The sequence below is a fragment of the Cricetulus griseus genome, chromosome 6 (genome assembly GCF_003668045.3).
Source record: "Cricetulus griseus strain 17A/GY chromosome 6, alternate assembly CriGri-PICRH-1.0, whole genome shotgun sequence".
Classification (NCBI taxonomy): domain Eukaryota; kingdom Metazoa; phylum Chordata; class Mammalia; order Rodentia; family Cricetidae; genus Cricetulus; species Cricetulus griseus.
In genome coordinates, this window is record NC_048599.1 from 149,056,929 (window position 1) to 149,073,605 (window position 16,677).

Below are 16,677 nucleotides of genomic sequence, written 5' to 3' on the forward strand. Positions count from 1 at the left end.
ATGGGAAAGGAGGGGTGTTCTGGATGTCTGGGGAACAGTCTGAATGTGTCATGGGCATTGCCTGTCTATCTGGTACATTGCTAAGAGATCCTTCTACAGGGAGAGAAGGCTCCACCTTTGGTTACACAGGTGAGGAGACCTAGGCCTTGCTCAGGAACACAGAGAGCAGGAGAAGACAAGCCTGCAGAAGAGGGTCACCATCTTAAGACTGCTGCTGCTGCTGGTGATTCTATGATGCCTACACTGGGATAGGTGACTGTTTAGGAATGAACATGAAATCCTTTCATCCTTAATGGATGACCATCCTAGGACTAACCCTTCAATGTCCGTGTGAGGTAAAATCACATTTCACTGTTGAGAAAACAGGGCCACAAAAGGAGATGAAATGTTAGTTAGGAGGTGGTGTAGTCACTGAGGTCCAAGGGGACAAATGCTTGATGAAACTCAAGGGCTGTGCACACCAAGCTTGGGGTGTGCAAGGGAGAAGAAGCAATCTTCCTGGGAGGATAGTGAGGAAAGAAGTTCTGCTCCCCTGGAGTCAGTAAAGGTAGGCATGACCAATGGGGCAGTTGCCTTTGAGAACTGGTCTCTTAGGCTGGGCCCAAAGGCAACCTCAATCATGTCTGTGAGATTTGTGATCTGCATCGTTCCGTCCCCACCAGACCTCATCTGGCTCCAAAAAAGGGGCTGAGGGGAAACTAGATGGGACCTGGGTTTCTCAGTTTGTCCTGGGAATGTGCTGGGAACAGAGAGGGCGTGAAAGAATTCACAATTACACTCTGTTGCTATTTAACGAGGGAAGAGTTCACCTGGTTAATTTTCCTGGCTAGTATTCACATCGATACTCTGACCTGTGTGTGAAGCAGACCCTGTTGGGAGGGGAAGACAAAGCTTTCTATGGCTTTACAAAGGGCCTCTGGGCCAGCAGCAAGGCTCTGCTACTCTTTGGGACTGGAAATCCACTATTATGCAAGGTATGAAAATAAAAGAGGGCTTCTTTTGATATGCCTCCAAAAGGGAGTGTATTGAAGTGATATTTTTGTGGAGTGTTTCCTTTGAAATGCCCAACCAGCTCTCTGAGGCAGAGCTCTCTTCTGTCCCCCGACTCCCGTCATTATTTCCAGTTCTCTTGGCCCAGCCACGCCTGAGCTGACTCTGCTTGCTGGGGGAGGATCAAATGCATGTCTCTGCTTCAGAGTCCAGCCAGACCAGCTGGAGCACCCCAGGCCCTGGTGATACGTTCTAGGTCTGAGTAGCTCAGCAGGGCATGAAAATGAAGCTGGAGATCCTTGGTCCCAAAGCATTTGCAGAGGTAACAAGCTCTTGCCTGGTGAATATTCTTGCAAGAATGCTAAATAGGAGGGACCCTGATCTCCTGGCTGAGGATGGAGTGGCCACTTGCATGCTAAGACACCACTCACACAATATAATAAGAAGGGACTCATACTGGAGAAGGGAGGTAGAGGCTGTGGGGCACTGTACTCCAGAATCCCCTTGAGGGGCTACAGGTATCCAAAACATGCCAGTCAGTGGTGCTGACCAGCCTGGGATGAAGGCTCTGCCAGGGTCTCAGTCTACAGGTAGGGAAACAGAAGTCTCTCACTTTCCATCCCAGCATACAGGAAGACACCTGGGAGGTACTAAAGCCTGTGGCTATCTGTTGCCTAGAGGGTGGTTTTCATGTGCCCAAAGCTTGCTGTCCTAGGTGCCACCTGTGTGGGGTCGGAGAGGGTATCTGAAACTGAAGGCAGCTCTGAAGGAAAAGTGTAGCACCTGTGGAGGGATCTGGGCACGTGGTGTCCAGAGAGGCTGGGCTCAGGATCCAGGGCTCACTGACATACCCTGCCGTCCACACCTGCATGCTGTGCTGAAAGCCTCTCAGGCCGCCCTGAATAACCCCACACTCTTTCCAATGTTGACAGGAGTAGTATTTTGTAGTGGTGCCGGTTAATTTGTAGTGGCATTTGTGGTTTGAAGCCTTGTCAAGATTCCTGATTACTTCCCGTGCAAGGAGCTCGGCTGACTGGGACGTTTACATGCTGAACAAAAGCAGCCAGGCAGCTGGGAGGGAAGGGTGACCCAGCCAGCTTGGGGGACAGCAGCAGGGGAGGGAGGAGGGCCAGACGCAGGCCAGGGGGAGGGGAGCCCTTTGTTTTTAGTTGGTGCAGGTGCAGGGCCTGAATAGGTGGCATCCCATTGGCTGTTGGAGGTCGGGTACCAGATGCGGCTGGTGGCTGGGCAGGGGCAGGGGGCTCTGCTGACTGTACCATTCTTTGCCCAAATAGAAGCAGGAGGCAGGTGCCTTGCTGCTCCCTCCACTTGATGGCCATCTGGGATCCCATCAAGGTTGTCTTGGTGCCACTGTCCAGGAGTCTCACTGGAGCTGAGATGGAAACTCTCCAGATGTTTGTGATACCAATGGTGGCTGCTGTGTACTAGGTCTGTGCTAGGAGCTCGGCAGATAACTGGTCTCAACATTGCTACAGAGAGGGTGACACTGCCTTAAAAGTCAGAAACAATGAGCCAATGTGGCTCACTGGCTCTTCAAGACCGAGCCTCACAGCTAACAGGTGACACAGACACAATTCAAGCCCAGGTATGGCCACGAGTGCACACACTTTCCACGACACCCAACACATATAGAGCAGTGGAAGGCAGATGGTGACATACGCTCCTGGACCCCAGGGCATTGCTTGCCCTTCATGATGCTGTTCCCTGACACCCTGGAGCTCTTTGTACCTTGACCCCATGGGAAGGTCTACCTTGGAAGCCACCTGCATTTCTTAGGCTTGAGCCTTGCTTGGTGAGAGTTTATACAGTATGTTGGGACAGGGCCAGATCAGCAAAAGTAAGACTCATTTATCATCTCTGGAATGGTGTCCACTCCAAGTAGTACAACAGTAGGAAATGAAAATAAAAGTGTCCTCTTGAATTTGCAGTGGTGCAGACAGGAATACACCATAGCCTCTCACTTCCCAGCCCAAGAGAACATCCCTGTGTTGAGCAAGCTGTCAAGACCCAGACTTTGCCCCATCACCTTACCTCTTAGCCCATCACCATCAGCCCTCTTTTGCCATCTCTCAGAACCTGCTCTATCTTTCATGTGCCTCTGTCCTTCCCAACACATACTGTCTTATACCAATCCTCAGCACCCATCTGACAGATTCTTGCTACTTCAGTTCCAGGTATAGCCAAGCGTATGGTATGAGCAGAATGAATGTCCACCTATGAGTCACTGGCATCAGATTCTTTTCAGGTACCTGAACCAATAGGTTGTTATCCCCACCACCACTCAGGTTATGCTGTTCTCAACACTAGTAACATTCCTGGCTTGCTTCTGATCAAGTACCCTAACCTGCCAGGCTGAGGGCTAGCCCCTAAAGCAAGAACTTTGTGTGTGTGTGTGTGTGTGTGTGTGTGTGTGTGTGTGTGTGTGTACTGTAGACATTGAAGTATTAGGAAGCTTAGATGTGAAATATCCCCAAATTTCCCCAGTGTGTCTGTTAAAGAAAGATAGTTGGGTTTGCTAGACAGAGGAGTGGGTCTTTTTTTTTTTTTTTTCCCCCTTCTCCATCTCCAGGAACAAATGGATGGAGAACTTGGTTTAAGATTCCTGAACCCTGGAATACATTCCTATCTGTGTCAAAGTCTACCATCCAGCGCCTCGGCAGAGTTTAAAATCCCAGCTAATAGGTTAACAACTGTTTTTCTTTAGCTTCAAATGAAGAATATCAGAAGGCTGGGGGAATATGCAGCTTTCCAATTTGTACGGACTGCACACAGCTCCCTGCAATGTGTGTTTGACAGGACTGACATTTTGTACCGCTGTGAGATGGGAAAACGTGTGACATTTTTATTCATAGTGGCGTACGCCCTTGTAATGATCAGCTCTGGTCGATGTGCTTACCGCAGCAGCCCCTGAGCCCTCGGAGAACAAACAGGAACCCGAGGTGCCAGCAGTTCGACTGCCTTATTAAACACCGCCAGGATCCTAACGAAGACCAACTGCTGGAAAATCTCACTGTCAAATCCTCAAGGACATTGTCAGTGCACAGCTAACTGCATATATTTTTCATTTAAAATACTGAAATCCAGCATTGCGCCATTACAACCAAGGGAGGGGTGCCCACTCCAGTGGCCATTCTGTTAGCTACTTCTTCTGAGCTCCAGATGTAGGAGCCAGATGCCCAGTGGGGTTCAGAGCTCAGAGTGGGGTTGCAGAGATGGACACAGACTTTGTGGAAACCCAGCCCTACCTTCATAGTTGGGGGGCTGAAACCCACAGGGTTCTATAGAAGAGTCACCCAGGAAGTAAACTCAATGGATCCCTTGGGAAGCCCAAGTGAATTTGCATAATTAGAAACTCCTTTGGTCCAGCCACCAGCCATCTTCCTGGAGCTGCAACCCATTACATCCTGCAACTTGGTGCTAATCAGCCTTCAGCTTGGCAGCAGACCTCAAGAAGGCCATAGTAGGTGTCACACCTTGGTAGAGAGTCTGCGTGTCAGGGTGCCCACCTGCAATCTCACAAGTTGCCTTAACCCAAAGGCCTTAAGGTTGCCAGGCAGGAGGACTCTCCTTCCCTTCAGTGGTTATTTCTAATGCTGATGCATGCTGATAGATGGAAGCCAGTCACCTGGCAACTCCTTGCAGCTCCTGCAACTGTTAAACTAGGTAATTTGGTTATGGCTGTACACTAATGTACTGGTGCATTTATTTTGTATATGCATTATTTATACAGTATCTCTATTTCCATAATTCAGCCCTGATGCACCAAGACATAGTGCTATTTATTTATGGGCTCCTTAGTGAAAAGGCCCAACAGGCTACCCTGTGTGATTCCTATGGGCTTGCAAAAATGGCCAGTGGCTGGCTTGAAAAAAAAAACATGTTCTTTACCCAGCAGCATGGGCTTACATTTTTAAAGGCATACCTATAAAGTTGGTTTAGCAGATGGTGAAGAGCTGGTCATCCAAGGAGGGAGATCATAATAGTCCATAGCCTGGGATGCAAGGAGGAAGCCATGGGGAGTTGGATGAAAAGGGACATGACTGGGAGAACAAACAGGGCTGTAAGAACAGGAAAGCTACATGCCCATTTCATTGAAGGAGGCACTCTAGCTTTAGGTTGGGCCTCTGACCTGGGCTGCAGAGGAGGGACTCACTGACTGCACAGCCCAGTGGATACTCCTTCTGTCACAGGCTGTGCTGCGAACCTCAGCTGAGGGTGTTGAGGAGAAATGCAGCCCTTGTCTAGCTTTGTGTCACTCTACCTCAAACTCCAGCAGCTCTCATGGAAGTAACTTAGCTGCCTGCTGCTCTCTGGCCTGTGAGTCTCCTCATCCTCACTCATGTAATCAGTGTTCTTGGTTGAGCTCCCCCAGCTCTTGCCTAAAACACCCATGATGTTGTTATCAGTCTTTCTAACTTCGTGTGTTTGCCCCAACTGTCCAGGTCTCAGTAGCTGGTCCTCTGAATACAACTTGTTCCTGGCTCCAAGTCATTAATGGGCTCTAATTTAGGCTCCTCCAAGGCTTGGCCACTGCCCAGCTTTTGCCAGCTGGCATCTGATGCCCATGTTGGCCCCTATTTCCCTGAAGTCCCAGTCTCCTGTTTGGAATACTCACCCCTCCTTTGGCTCTGTTCAATACATGGTGAGAATTATGGGGAGTCTCTCCAAATCCAGTTGAAACATTCCCTCCTCTAAGATGCCTGCTCTGTTCTCCACTCCCTGTGCTTGTGCCCATCAGCATGTCCTCTCTGTAGCCTTTGTAGACTGCCTCTCCTAGCCACTGAGTGCCACAGAGGCAGGAAACATCTCATTCTCTGTGATCCAGGGGCCCTGGCCCCTGAAAATGCCTCACATGCACCAGATGAGTGAAGGAGTGAGTTCACAAGGTCCTGAAAGAGTCAATATTGTGTTGGCAGGAAGACCAAGGCCTCAGACTATCTGCTCATAAGACAGCTTCGAGGGATGAGTGCAGGAGGTGACATGCAACCTTGGATACAGGAAACTGCTGGTATCCCCAGCTCTGCCAGGTGGAAAAGAGGGCATGAGAACACCAGAGTCTCTGCTGAGCACATTACCAGGCACCTGGTGGGCATTCAGAAAACCCCTGCATTAAAGCAACTAGACTAAGTAATGTTTCAATTAAAGGCAGCAGGCATGAGTCTAAGGAAGGACAGGGAGAAATGCAGCAAAGTGACCTTGACCTAGAGAGTCAATCATGCCTGGGGAAGCAGGTGGAGTTGAGGGCTTGGGGAGAGGTGAGGAAAGGCCAGATACTGGCACTGGATGGCTAGGCTTAGTTTGTACCCTTGCCTTGCCACTTACATTACTTGATCAGGTTGCTTGACCTCGCTAGGAAAAACACTTGCATCCACTGTGCATGACTGTTGAGAAGGTTAAGTGACTTCTCCAAGAAGGCTTGGAGAGTTATGCTCCATCCAGCACAGCAGATCCACACTATCATGAGAATCTATTCAGTGCATCTGATCCCTTCTTACCTACATCTCTTGGTTAGTCCTGTGACTCCCTTCTCAAGAGCATGGGCAGGTTAATAATTTCCTTGGTCCATAGGCAGTGCCCAGATCAGGGATGGATGAGGGATGCCTGATAGGTAGCTCCTGGCACACCTGTGTTCACTGGACAGAACTTCTGTCGAACCAAGTTGACTCTCTTATAATTTATGTTTTACTTCCTCTTCCATACTTCGATAAACTTCCCACCTCTGGCCTGAGGATTCTAGTCTGAGAAAATGCCCACTTTGGTCTCACTGAATTACATTTCTTACTCCTGTCCTGGTTTCAGACTTGGAGCAACTCTGACACAGACCCTTAAAGAATGATGTTTTAAGGCCCTGATCAGTGTCTTGGCAAAGATACCCTACCATCACCCTGTTGAGTGTTGGTTAGGCTTGAGGACACTGCTCCATACACTGGGTATATGGGCATTGGCACCATAGAACAACTACTCTTGCTCTTAGTTCCTTACCTACTGAATGGATAGGACTTGCTCAAGGTACAAGTCAGGCAACTTCCTTTTCTCACTAACCTCCAGGCCACATACACACACACACCCCAAATTTTCATGGGAGCTTTCCTGTGCCAGACTCTTTTTTTTTTTTTTTTTTTTTTTTTGAGACAGGGTTTCTCTGTGTAGCTTTGGAGCCTATCCTGGCACTCGCTTTGGAGACCAGGCTGGCCTCAAACTCACAGAGATCCGCCTGCCTCTGCCTTCCGAGTGCTAGGAGGCATTCACCACCAATGCCCGGCCTGTGCCAGACTCTTTAAGGTGCCAGAGATAGCCATGAAGCCAAGTTACTACCAGGAAGCAGCTAGTAAGGACAGAGCTGGCTCATTGTGTCCAGGAAGCACCAGGGAGGACTTGGGGGAGTAGAGGTAATTGGTTGGGAGGGCTATGGGGGCTCTGTTGGGTACAGCAGAAGAGGAAATGGAAATGTGTTCCTGGTGGTAGAGATGGCAGGGGCTGATTCATATTGGGGTTCTCCCTCCATCCAGCCTGGAGTTCTGACCTGAAGCTGATGTTTATAAAGAGCTGGTAAATAAATGAATGAATGCAAGGTCTCCAGGGCTAGAGAGAAGGAAGGGTTCATCCTGGTGCAGGGTGAGCTTGACAGGGTCTTACAGGGCAGGCAGGAGCTGGCTATTAGTATGAATACTGTGGGATCTCGAAGTCTGGTGTACTATTCTGATTACAAAGAGAATCTAGAGTGGGGCTGGGGAGCACATTCTCGAGGGCTTATGTCAGTACTTGCAATGCTTTCTGAAGACCCCTGGGATGTAGAGGGGTGGTGGATTGACAGCTTGGTTGAACTAGGGAGGGGCAGGTTTTAGAAGTCCAAGGGTAGAGTGAGCCACTCTGAAACAGCAACAAGTTAGACACAGATACCTGGAGGGACTGCAGAGAGTTAGCGGTTAAAAGTGCTTACTGCTTTTGCTGAGGACCCAGGTTTGGTTCCTAGCATTCACAAGGCAGCTCACAACTGCCTACAACTCAAGTTTCATGGGATTCAACACCCTCCTCTGACCTTGGTGGGCTCCTGCATGTAATGGTGCACATGCATACACTCAGGCACACATATGTACACATAAAACTAAAAGAAAGTGACATAAGGAGATGTCAGAACAAAAACAGTGTTGGGAGTGGAATGTACATCAGCCCCAGGGGGCTCCATCAGGTGATGTCAGAAGGTCAGCACCTTGGAAGGCCACCATCTATGGGAAGGGAGGACAAAACACAGTTTCTAGGCACAAAGCCCACTCAGACCTTCTTCCTGGTTAGAACAGGAGTTTCAGTCAGGCTGCTCAAATTCTATTCCCTTGTATTTTTGGTTGGACTTTTCTGGAGGTCACACTTTGGCCTAATGCAACAGATTAAAAGGTAAGAGTTCTCTAGTGTATGCACTGGAGGAGGTAAGTGATGACTACTTAGGACAGGGGTAGGAAGTCTAGGACTTCCCATGAAGTCAACTGCACATCCTAGAAAGGCCTAACAGCAGCCAAATGTAGTTTCTTCAGCTTGGAGCCTTCTGCATGTATCTACAACACATCTGGAAGAAGTTGCTATTTATTTATTTATTTATTTATTTATTTATTTATTTTTGGTTTTCCAAGACAGGGTTTCTCTGTGTAGCTTTGGAGGCTGTCCTGGCACTCGCTCTGGAGACCAGGCTGGTCTCGAACTCACAGAGATCCTCCTGCCTCTGCCTCCCGAGTGCTGGGATTAAAGGCGTGCGCCACCAATGCCCGGCAAGAAGTTGCTCTTATTTGTCTTAGGTTAAAGAATCTTGTCTAGAGTGAGAAGGTTGTTGAACAGTGCACCTAGCTTGTAGTGACATGTTCAAGTTGACTCTGAGGAAGTGACGGGTCCCAGCTATGGATTAGGTAGGGAAACAAGGCCAAGACCAAACCAATGGGGTTAAAATGCAAAGGACTTGGAGATGCCTCTTAGCTTGGTGACTTTAAATCAGAAGCTACAGGACTGGGGGCTCTGTGAAGAAAGAGACCAAGTCACTGCCATGCCTGCTTTCACAGACATGGCACTGAGGAGCCATAAGGGGTACTTTCTGATCCATGCCCTAGATTCTTGGCTTTTCTTCACTCCTGGCTATGGCTGCTGCTGACCCTGCCACTGCCATCCCAAGGAGCATGTCTGTCCCTTTCACCTGGGACACCCAGTTCTAACCCCAGTACACAATGACATATCTGTCTTCTTCCCCCTACCCTCCACCCTGTTTGTTTGTTTCTGTGTAGCCTTGGCTGTCCTGGAACTCACTCTGTAGACCAGGCTGGTCTTGAACTCACAGAGACACACCTGCTCTGCCTCCTGCATGCTGGATTAAAGGTGTGTGCCAGCAGCCCCGAACCCCTTTTCAAAATTTACTGTTGCACTTGATGTCTGCCTTTGACACTCTGCATCATAAGCTCCTTCAGCTCTGGGTACAAACTCTTCTCTGAAACAGGACAAGAGATGAGGACAATTCTTGCTGGGCTTCCTGCACATTGTTAGTGTGATCTTGTCCTCCTTCCAGTCTTCCAGCTCCCTTACAGGAACTACCCCTTATTCATATCCTAGGTGTATGCATTCATGGGATTTATCCTTGGCACGCAGGGGACCCTCAGCCATGATGACTGCCGAGGAGACAGGCACAGAATCCAAGCTGGTTCAGTCATCAAGATCACCCCTTGTGAGAAAGTTACTTCTTTTCACACTCATCTTATGCCTAGAAGGCTGTGGTCGGCAGTGGTAAGTCATCTTGACACTGCATACGAGAGCCTGTTGAGAATGGCACTTGAAAAAATGAGGAAAGGCCTGGATAACTTGATTTCATATAGAATTGATTGGACCATAATCACAGCTGATATGAGCTAACAATTTTTTTTTGATTTTATGTCCCTTGTGAGTCCATATATCCTAATTAATATAAATTCCTAATATATGTCCTTCCTTGGTCTTCAGAGATGGACTGGCACCCGACCTGGCCAGTATCAACCAACTCATACATATATTCAGACAGTTCTCCTGCATTTGCCTCCCTCTCACACACCAGGAAAGTACCCAGCATGCTTTTGTGATAAATGGTGGATTTGGCTTACGGTGTCTCCACCAGGTGTAGGATACCAGTACACTTGTCTTGGCACCAACTGAGGCACAGAAATGTTAAGGATGGCCTGAGGTCTGGAATATAGCCAGAAAGAAAGCCTTATTGTGGTCCAACATCCTGAGATCCTGGGCCACCAGCCCAGTTTCTGCACCAGATTAACAGTATGCACCCAGGAAGACATGTTCTCAGCAGAGCTGGGGAAGATCCAAGCTTCAGGCCATAACATGGCCTGAAACAAACTCTGACTTCTCCTCTAAGCTGCATAGTCTTGGACAAGTCCTCATTATCTCCATGCCCATCCTGTTCTCAGCAAGAGGATAAACCTCGAGACCCCCTCCCCAACAAGATGGCCTGGTGGATCACATGGGAGCTGAAGTGAGAACAGAGGCCTCAGCTCAGCATGGCACCTGGCAAGTAGTGAGAATCTCAGAGCTACCCTTTTCCCTCAGCTGCTGTCGGGCCAGCCGGGTGCCCCGTGTATAAGATACACCAGGTACACCCTGATACCCTAGCCACATGTTCCAAGAGGGGGGTGGTGTTGGGGAGATGGACTGTCACCCTGACCTTCTGTATCCATCCCTCACCTGAGCTGAATGGAGCTGGCGCTATTCTGAGGCAATTTTGATGACTGCTTCCATAGTGCACTAGGAGCTCTGCCCACACCGCACTGCTAAGCTCTCTAGTACCTCTAGCTCCAGAAATGAGAGCCATGCTCAAGGAGGCAATTCTGCATGTTGCAACAGAGATCTCCTGACTTTCCACAATCTGAGCTTTCTTTATTGTTATGATTGACTGACTGATTCATTAGAGCCTGCATGCATAGTACATGTGCATGCATACGTGTAGGTGTGTATCTTTAACTACTCTCCACCTTGCTTTTTGAGACAAGGTCTCTCAGTGAAAGTGGAGTTGGGAGTTTTGGCCAGGAAGTCCGTGGGGTCCACACGACTGGGTTCCACCCATCCCTGGTCTTACGGACACATGCATGCCTCACTAGCTTTTTACAAGGGTTTTGGAGATCAAATCCAGGTCATTGTGTTTGTATGGCCAGCACTGAAGCAACTGAACTACCCTCAACCTCCAAATATGTAGTTTTTGAGACAGTCTTCCTATGTGGCCTAGACTGGCTTCAAATGTGTGGTGGCCTTCCTGCCCTAGCCTTCCAAGTGCTGGGACCGCCACCTGACATCTGCAGTTGGTATTCATGTAACTCAGAGATGAGGACCTCTCCCTCTAATGGCTTTCCCCTCCCTCTCTCACAAAGGTCCCAGTGGCTTTGGGGTGCAGAGAAAGGGTGTCTCAGTTTTCTGACTTGTCCCCTACTTCCTCCACAGGGCATTTATGATTGACCTAGGCCCTCATAAAGACACAGGAAAATGTGACCACTCAAAGTCACCTCAACTTGGAAACAAACTCCTGTTTATAGAAAGGAAATTTACAAATAGTTTTTGAGCGCTAATGGAATATTCATTGATTTCTTCAAATGAACAGAATTATAAGTATAGCAACTGAAAATGAAACCAAGTAACTTTCTGTATACATAGCAAGAAGCCAAACAATAGTCAACTAACTACAATCCAGTTTAAATAATCTACAGCAAAAATAAAACCTCTGCATGTTTGCATACAGCTAGTTCCATGCCAGGCCCTGTTGAAGATTGTGGACTTTTGAGAGGCTCATATTCTTATGGGGAAGAGAGAGGAATTAAAGAAATGACCACAAGGCCGTATGAGAGAATGGTGTGCAGAGTCCTGGAGCAGAGTGCAGAAAAGAATAACCCCTTCTTTCTACAGGAGCCAGGAGGCTTACAACAGGACTTGCTCTGGGTTTGAACACACAGGTGAAGGACCTCCTGAGTCAGGTCAAGGGGGAAGATGGAATCATTAAGGGGAGACCAGGAGCAGGGCAGTGAAATGACTGTCTGCAAGCCCATGTGGGTATTGCAATAGGAGTGTTGATCAGGAGGCATAGTGTACTTGAATGGTCATTTGGCCTGCTGTCAAGGCTGTGATAGAGGTAATGGAGAGGAGGGGACTAAGCAGTGTTTAGGGTTGGTGTGTCAGTCATGTTCTGAGGTGGGAGATGAGGATGTGGAGGGAGTCTGGCAGGAAGTGTACATTCTAACTGGGGGTCTGAGGTCTCAGGAAAACATGGGACACCTCTGGAGGTGTGTGTGAGGAATGGTTCAGTTACAGGGAATGATGTGCAACTTCCAAGCCCAGTGGGCAGAAGAAACTTCTCAGTATACTCAAAGCCAAGGACGCTGGGAGTATTTGCTGGCTGGATAGTGTTTTCAGCTCAGCATGAGACTGACACTAAAGGACAGGCTCATGCTTGTGGCCATATTCCCAGAGCTGGTCTTGGAATAGTCCAAACCTCTGTCATAGTTCACCAGATCACCAGAATTCCAATCACGGTGCTTGATTTGAATTCTGGTTTAAAAAGCTTTTTAAAAATGTTTAAGTGCTGAGCCTGGTGGTTCATGCCTTTGATCCCAGGCAGAGGCAGGAGGTTTATGTAGCAAGCAAGCTCCAGGATAGCCAGTACTACATACAGAGACCCTGCCTCAAAAAACAAAACAAACAAACTTTAAATTATTTTATATGTATGGGTATTTTGCTTGCATGTATGTCTATGTACCATGTGTGTGCCTGATGCCTATGGAGGCCAGAAGTGGAAGTTGGATCCTCTGAAACTAAAGGTACAGATGGTTGTGAGCCTTCATATGGGTGCTGGGAATTGAACTCAGGTCCTTTAGAAAAGCAGCCAATGCTTTTAATCATTGAGCCATCACTCTAGCCCCTAAACAGTTTTTTAAACTTTACATTGAAAAAGCTCATAATTCTTTGTTCAAATGGAAGGAGAAGAGAGGTGCATTTCAAGATGTACTTCTTGGAATCTGTACATTGGAAAACAAGCAATTACTCAGTTTGCAGATCAATGAAGCATTGGAAACATGAAGCAAGTCTGGAAGGTCTAAGAACTGATCCTTCCACTTCTTTCTCAATGAGCCTTGGCAGCCTGAACTCAGGGCTAGAAGCAAGCATCCCTGGACTCTAGCATTTGTTTAGTTCTCTAGGAGGGGGTGAGGATTACTCATAGCTAAGAGAAGCAGAGGTGATGCTGCTGGTTCAAGAGTATACATGAGCATGGCCAAACTGAAACCAGTTTGCCAGCTGATGGTTAAGACTCATTTTAGTGAGCAGAGATATCCAAAGTACCCAGTGATTTGGCCTTTTGACTAGATGAAGGGAAAAGTTTCTATAGGAGGTGTGTGTGTAAGATGCCACCTCTGCTGACTCCTTCCAATGGGAGGACCCTATTTCCTTTCCCCTTCTAAAGCCAGGGACAGGAAAGAATTCCTATTCCCCATTCCAGAAGAGCCAGTCTTCTCTGTCTTCTCACCCCTGCCTTGGGAGAAGAGCTTCTCTGGGGGTCTGTGAAGGGAACAGGCATGCCCTATACTCCCTTCCAGGACCACAGCTTCTTCTTACTAGGTGCTTTTGGGCAGTTCTGCCACTGTCTCCGTAGCCTGTGAGGAGTAACTTAGTCCTTTAAACTCTGAAGCAACGTTTTAGCAATGATTCGGCCTCAGGACTTATGCAATATTCTCCCTTTACTTTTTCTTTTTGCCTTTCTTTCTTTCTTTCTTTCTTTCTTTCTTTCTTTCTTTCTTTCTTTCTTTCTTTCTTTCTTTCTTTCCTTTTTTTTTTTGAGCCAGGGTTTCTCCGTGTAGTCCTGGAACTTGCTCTGTAGACCAGGGTGGCCTCGAACTCACAGAGATCCACCTGCCTTTTGAGTGCTAAGATTAAAGGTGTGTGCCACCACTACCCAGCTCTTTATTTCTTGAGTTAGCATTCCATGTAGCCCAGGCTGGACTTGAACTCCCAGTTTTCCTGCCTCTAGCCCCTCTGAAGTGCTGGGATTACAGAGGTGCAACATCCTGCCTGGCTTTAGTCTTTATTTAAACGGTTTGCATTTCAGGGGCTGGCAAGATGGTTCAGTGTGTAAAGGTGCCTGCTGCTTAGCAAGCACTTGTTTGATTTCCAGAACTCACATGGTAGGAGGAGAGAACTGATTTCTGTAAGTGGTCTGCTGACCTCCCCACCTCAACACACAGACACCTAGTCACACAGACACCCTCTCTCTCTCTCTCTCTCTCTCTCTCCACCCTCTCTCTCTCTCTCCTCTCTCCTCTCTCTCAGGCCTGTCTTTATCATTATGTCCTATAAGGGTGGAGGCTAGTTGCTTTTGTGTCGAGACATTGTCCCAGCCTTGAAAAGAACAATGGATAAGAACCTATCTCTTCTCCCTGACAGTAGCCACTCTTGGCCCTGAGTTCTTCTCTTGCCAGCTGCTGTACCACAGTGCCTCTTGCTGTCACCCTGTAGTATGTGTCCATGGGGCTGTCCTGCCTAGGCACTAGCACTAGTGTTATAAGGTAGAAGGGTTAATGTAGCCATCTCAACATCTCTGACTCTCACAGGCCAACTAAGTGAACTTAGTGCTTGTTTTATTTTGTTTCACCTTATTTATTTTTGAGACAGTGTTATCATATGTATCCCAGACTGACTTCAAACTTCTGCTGTTTCTGTCTTAGCTTCCCAAAGCCCAAGATTATAGACATGTATTACCAAGCCTAGCTCCAGCTAAGGGAACTTAAAAAAGACCCTCAGGAATGTGAGCCTAGGGTGAGGATGGTTAGGAGGTTAGCAGGTATGATCTGCCTAGGTTTGAGTCAGACTGTCTGGAGTATCCACACTGGGGATGCAGTCTGGGTAGGTCCTTTCAGGTATGTGATCAGGTATTTCAGCTCTTGACCCACAAAACAAGGCCAACAGTCCCTTCCTTCATATAAGATATTGTGAGGGATATTGTCATGTCTGTTTCTGTACCCCTAAGAAGAGAATTTACATTCTCTTATATTACAGACATTTAAACCTAGTTATAGATTAGAAGAAAAAAAAACCAGATACTATGAATGAGGCTACAGTTTGAATGCAAATCAGGTTCAAACTGTTTAGAGAACATCACCAAGTAAAGAAAAATATAGAAGAATGTAGCAAACATTTTAAAACTGGAAAAAACCTTAAAGTTCTTTCTGGCTGGCCAGAAGAATTGTACTCCTGTGACCAATGGCCTACCAAAGAAGGCACTAAGGAAGGACTGAAGGACAACCTACCAAGGGGCAAAGCTGGAAAGAGTTAAAAAAAAAAAAAGAGGGGGTGGTGCCTGTGGTTTTTCTGCCTCCCACCCCCACCCTAGCTAATCTGTCACCTAATGAAGAAGGGGCCGGCACAAGTGAGCTAGCTGGCAGTTCACTTACAGCAAACTGATTAAGAATGTTCAACCAACAGCAGACTGTAGACCTTTCCAGAGAAAATAAATAGATTGTAGACTGTATGCAAATGTGTTTGTCACTTTGACAGCACGTCTCAATTAAGGCATCTCGAGGCTGTGGGTAGGCTCTGTGGCTGCAGCTGGAAGGGAGAGCCCGCTGCATGGCTGATACTAGGGGCTTGACCTTAATCCGCATGCATGCATTAAAAAAAAATCCTGCCTTCCTGTATACTTGCATAATGCTGGCAGCCACGTGAGGGAAGTGACAAACGGGGAAAGCCACTTTCATCCTCTCCAGTATGCAGACCTGTGAAGGCACAGACAGCTCTTATTTCAACAGAGTTTGGGGTGGCTTTTTTAATTGTTTATCTCCCTCCCGTGTGAGCACACACGCTCTTATTCTGCATTTATCTGGGAATGACATTAAAGCCTTTATTTCTTGCTGAAATGGAAAGAAGGCCTCTCTATTTCAAATAGGCCTCCTTTTTTGTGTGTTTTGAAAATGGAATGTTTAACACCATGAAATCCCTCTCCCCCGCCCCCTCTGTCTCTGTAATGGGCTCCCAACTCTAGCAAGGGCTCCTTTCACAGGCAGGTTTGCATGTGCAGGAATGAGGACAAAGGAGAGCAGGAAGCTGACTCTGGAGTGCCAGGCTGGTGACAACCAGGGCTGTGCTTTCAGCAAACATGGCCAGGAACTGGGGTGAGGACTGCTACAACAGTGCATAAGGCTCAGAGGAGGCAGGTCTTCAGGGTGCAGACAGCAGTGTGCAGACAGCAGAGGAGGCTTCTGTTTTACAGTATGCATCAGTTTCTACAGCAGCCTCTTTAAGTGCAGAATGAGAAATGGGGCAGATCTCCCCAATTAATGAGGTGAGGACATATTACCCACAGCAACAGTCTCGCTAGTTCTCTTTTTCCTTTTATACTTTTATTTATTTTTGTATGTATGGTTGCTTACATATGGGGTGTGTGTGCATGCAATGGCCCACACTGGAGGTCGGAGGACAGACTGGGAGAGAGAGTTTGTTTTCTCCTATTATGTAGTAGCTGGGGACTGAACTCAAATTGTCAGGTTTGGCTGCAGGCGTCTTTACATGCTGAGCCATCTCCAGGGTCTGGTTCTCTTTATTTTTAAATAGCTCAATGCCTGATATACACTAAGCACTTGTGTATATGTGCTCTCAAAACAAGAAATGTTTTAATGCAGG

General features: G+C 47.6%; 1 protein-coding gene across 1 annotated transcript in view; it reads right to left on the reverse strand.

Annotated features, from left to right (window-relative positions):
- Positions 1 to 16,677, reverse strand: part of Dennd1a (DENN domain containing 1A) — a 1,920,886-nt gene that overhangs the window by 1,428,307 nt on the left and 475,902 nt on the right.